At 39.2% G+C, this 5,000-nt stretch overlaps 1 protein-coding gene and 1 pseudogene across 2 annotated transcripts in view; one reads left to right on the top strand and one right to left on the bottom strand.

Moving 5' to 3' along the window:
* LOC138052136 (hatching enzyme 1.2-like) overlaps window positions 1-1,469 on the bottom strand; it is a 43,685-nt gene extending 42,216 nt beyond the window's left edge. For both annotated transcript variants that reach the window (XM_068898514.1, XM_068898512.1), the window contains exons 1-2: window positions 1,347-1,469; window positions 1-51 (exon numbers count right to left, since the gene is read on the bottom strand). The exon at window positions 1-51 is cut by the window's left edge and continues 96 nt beyond it. The gene's annotated coding sequence lies outside the window, so the exon portion shown is untranslated. The remainder of the gene's footprint in view (window positions 52-1,346) is intronic.
* Window positions 1,470-3,797: 2,328 nt separating this feature from the next.
* Window positions 3,798-5,000, top strand: part of LOC138051861 (uncharacterized) — a 1,327-nt pseudogene continuing 124 nt past the window's right edge.

Raw genomic sequence — 5,000 nt, 5'->3', positions numbered from 1 at the left:
GAAGTCGAGGATTCACTCTTCAAGAGAAAGCTTCCCAGTGGAGCTGCACAGCTGTGAGTCACAAAAACATGATTCCATCACTGTACTTACTCGCGATCTGAAGACTTCGAGCAAAATCTCTCCACACAACTAGGTTACACAATCGCTCAATAATTCATTAGCCTGTTTTAATGTTTCCGAATCGGCGTCATGCGTTGGGTGAGCTTGCTTTTTCCGACTTCTTTATAGGGACTCTGTCATGCGATGATATGCGCAGTATTTCTCACACCCAGAGATTTTGACAGACTTTTATTCATTTATTTTTTCTGTTTACGTCCAGGTTTCATACGGTTTTCGTATGTTTGTTTACTGCCAGCTGAATCCGGTAAAGTGAAGTGTACTCAAAAACACTGTCGGCTGTACAAGTGCACACACATGAATATTTTTTTCCTAAGCGATATAGTACCAAACATATCATAAGATTAACATGAGAGCGCATTTATTTCCAAGAGACGACATTGAAGTCAAAAGACGGTAAGCATAGAAAAAAATCAGCCGTGCTTTACTCACCGCTTTGCGATTTTATAATTTGTACAACAATAAACACAATCATTACAGTTCCGCTCATCTAAATGCAGGTTTTTCTTTAAAAAAATTCAATACACTTTTCAGAGCGAAGATTGTAAACGTTTATCAACAAACGACGATGTGGTGGTCTCTGACATTTAAGCGACTAGCTACAAATAAGCCACAAACACGGACTTCGATGGTTACCGAATTTCTCATGAATTCACGCTTCAAAAAGTTTCTCTTCATTTTAGTGATGCTACATTGGCATTTTGACTGCTCTGCTTTGCCTTCTTGAGCAGATTGAATCTCTATTTGTACACTGAGTGTTTAATTTCTGCATGCGACAGCAGCCTCCATATTATCTGCGCATTTCCAGATTTCGTTTAAAAAACCTAACGCATGGGCGACCGTGCCAGTGCACATGCTCTTTTAAGCCCCTTCCTCCCTTCCTTAATCGATATGCCTGATGTGATCTAGGGCCTCCCCAGTAGATAGAATAATTGCCCTTGGCTTAATAACCTCTGTAAATAAAGTATTTAGAATATCTTAGGTTTGCCCTACGAGTTTCAACATTCATTACTATGACCCACAAAGTCAATTTACATTGACTCAAGTCTTTCACCTATAGACTTACTAATGACTCTTTCCAGTGTTGCTGTCATGCGATGAGAATTCCGCACAAAGTAGTAGCCTTTGCAGAAAACGCATTTTTTTCAAACAATGGGATATAATCTACGAACAATGTATGCGTTGAGTATTTTTTAGGTGACCACAATTTAAGACGTGTTATAACTTACCACACATATCCTTTTCTGGTACGACACAGTGCAACTTCACTGGGTTGCTTTTCCGAGCTTCCTTTATATATAATCCTTTGTTACTATTTTGGCAGTTGTTTACGCCTTCAAAAGAATTGCACTTAGTGTCATATTCCTTGTGTACCCTCAATACAACTCTAAGTACTCGACGGTTAAAACGTCATTTATCTATAATTATTTCAAACTAATTAAATAAAATCGACCTTCCGTCAAGGATAAAAATAATTGCCCGTTCTTGTATTATAGCGTAATATTCAATGGGGTGCTTAAAGACAGATTTAAGCCTTGCGAATATCATAATCAAGATCTTTTTCTTGAGTATCATAACAACACGTCACTGCCTTTATCGACTTTTCGGTACATTTGTTAATAACAGTACCTGGTGTTTCAGTTGGAAAAAAGTGCTTTTCCCAGCGAGACACTCACAAGACGCGGGTACATTTTCTGGAAGACTTACTGAATATACGCTCGTAATATTCCAGTATAAATTCCGTCAAAAGAAGGCATCACTTGTGACGTACAGTGAGATAAAACGCTTGCAAGTCTTATTCTGTTTTTAAACTTAGGAATTTATTCCAGTGTCTAGAACAGATATCAGGTTAACTTTGATGATAATGTGATGAAAATAGCTAATGTTGGTAATATAGACTAACAAATGACTGCTGTCTCGTCTACCGTAGACAGACCAAATCATCAGTTTAGATTAACATTGTTCTTTTCACTAAAAGCAGATGTTTAAAAAACATGTTGTAAGACATAAGACAACTTTGTGTGTAAAGATTTCAAACCCATCACGCAGGATCAGCAGTATTTTAGACTTAATAGGGCAACACACAGTCCGTGATAGAATCCAAACAATCTAAAAGAAAATATCTGTGAAGTTAACAAGGCCCAACATAATATCACGATATTAATTTTGTAACATTGAAGAATATTCTCTTACAAACGATGTCATTCTTCGGTTATACGCGAGTGTAATAGGAACACTGAAATTGTGTTGCTTGCGTAAATTATCAGTATACTAAAACTGCGCGTGATACCATTGTTGTGCTCATTTGATTTGACGGTGAATATCTCATTTGTAAGTAGGTAATAGACTAATGAGGCGGAGTATACTTTGGAATTTATATAAAGTGCGTTTTGAGCAATTCGGGTGATCTAAGTGTTACGAAGAAATGTTTGCAAAAGGGAGGCTTGTTAGCTTTGCCGTCACGTATGCATAGTTCCAAATGTGTTTACAACATAATTTGGTACCTGCCATTAAGGGTATATCTATTAGAGTTTACCATAACACTCATCTTAAATAGAGAACTTGTACGTAAGGCCGCAGCGATAAAGTCGTAAACAGTTCTTTAAGAGTGCCTTGTCTGCAATCAGTTATTCTCTCGTTTATCGGGATCTCTTCCTGCAACACGTCTGTGCATCTGCTAGCAGTCCATTCCTCTCTAAGTGATGGTATAACTGCTCTGCCATAACTTAGACGGTCAACCCCCCTACATTTAATCGGCTACCGCGGCAACCCATTGGGCTCTTTCTCGAGTATCGAATTTCCTATTGTTTGAGTGACATATTCCCTCTTGCTTTAGCAAGCGGGGAAGCCATGAATCGTAAGTATTTATAACCTAAAAAGTTCCTCTCCTTTCCCAGACAGCCCTCAACATTTTGCTGTACCCCCGAGTTTTTGATCTTCTTTCAAAATAGCTAGCACTCCATTACGATGCAGTTGGACTGCTACATTTTCTGCAAGCAGTCAGTGCATGATTGCGAAGGGGTGATGCTTGCCTCTCCACACCATCGCTGCCAGACGCGAGCATCATGTGCTGAATAACATTCGCGTCGTTATCCATGTGTTTATTAGAGTACATTACAATTACAAAGTGAGGTATTGTTTTTCAGAGTTTTCCTAGATGAGTTGCTAACAAATGCTAAAGTGTCCCATCTACTCTTGACATCGGGGTTACTGGCACTCGTCGAGGGTGCTAGCCCAGACTCTTGGGGGCGGGAAAATTCCGTAGTAGGCTGAAGCCAAAGCTAAAGCTTGTCCTACCTCAGTGACCTACCGTGACCACGAAATTCTGTCAATGACAAGACAAGTCCTTGTTTTGTAGAGCAAAACAGACAGAAAATGTCGTAAATACTCTTTTTCCTTGGTCATCTAAGTTTTATCGTAAAAAATACATAAACAGCGGTGAAAAGCATCAGATACAAACGAATCATTCGAAACTATCTTTTATTTTATAAATACTGAGATTTATTCTACAGAGATGACAGTGATGAAAAAATCGTCCTGTTTTTAGTCGCAGCCAATCAGCATCGGCGTTCGCGGCGTCTGATTGGATGAACGATGTTTTTCACTATTGGAAAGTGATCGTACGGCAAGCCACGTAATCCTTGGCGCGAAAACTGGCAAGCCGCCCTTATATTTTTAAGATGTCGGAAAGGTTTGTGGACGTCGGTTCAGTTGACAATTTTATCGCAGAACAAGAAAACAAAGCCACATTACAAAAAACGCAACGAGATGTAAAACTTTTGCAAACCTTTTAAGGAACCAGGAATGACCTTAGAAAAGTTGACGAAATTCCAGTATTGGAGTTAAACGAATACATCTGCGATTTAATCATTTCGGTCAGAACCAAAGATAGGATAGACTATGAGCCTTCTTTGTTCCGAAGTCTATTGGCAACTTTTAAACGACATCTAAAAAAGAACACCATCTGTGCCAGTATAATAAATGACCTCGTATTTGAGAAAAGAAGAAAAGTCCTCCTGTCGAAAGAAAAAGTTGAAGAAAAAAGGAAAAGGAAACAGGCCAAACGCTTCGATAGCTTTAACCAGTGATAAAGTGAATACGCTCTACGAAAAAGGCCTCCTCAGTACACGAAATCCTGAAGCGCTTTTTAAAAACACACTCTGGTTACACAGCACTATGCATTTTGGACTCAGAGGCTGCAGAAAACATAGCAAAATGTGCTGGGGCGATAAAAAGTTGAAGGAAACAGCTGACGGCAAAGAATATTTGGAATTTAATGAAAGACAAACGAAAACAAGAACCGTTTCAGACTGCCGCGATATCAAGGCAATGCCGCATAAAATGTTAGCCACTGATGGATCAGAAAAAGTTCCTATAGTGGTCTACAAGCTCTACGCCCAGACGAGACCTGAAAAAATGAATGAAGACGATTTTAAGCAACTTAAAGGCAGAGTCGCTTCAGACGAAAAAGTGGTTCAAGGTTGGTCCTGTTGGCATAAACAAACTTAACAGTCTCATGAAAACTATGGCTCAAAAAGCAGGAATAAACAACGAACGTCTCCGAAATCACAGTGGTAGAAAAACACTGAGCGAAAATGATATTCCACCGACTCATATCTCTCAGTTGTCATGACATAAAAATCTAAAAATTATCGAAAACTACAGCAAGGTCTCGACAAAACAGCAGATGAAAATGTCTCAAGTTCTTAGCAGTGTTGTAGCTGGTACTGCACCCAAGACATCCTCGCACGAAAAAGCCAATCCCGCGATTTCTTCATCTACTTCTGAATCACAGCAATCTATGGCTTTGTTCAGCGGGCTGCTATTCAAGGGGGCAACTTTTCAATCAACATTAACACAGTAAATCAGTCACCAAAGCTCAA

The sequence above is a fragment of the Montipora capricornis genome, chromosome 6, assembly GCF_036669925.1.
Source record: "Montipora capricornis isolate CH-2021 chromosome 6, ASM3666992v2, whole genome shotgun sequence".
Taxonomy (NCBI): Eukaryota; Metazoa; Cnidaria; class Anthozoa; order Scleractinia; family Acroporidae; genus Montipora; species Montipora capricornis.
This window is presented reverse-complemented; position numbering and strand designations above follow the sequence as displayed.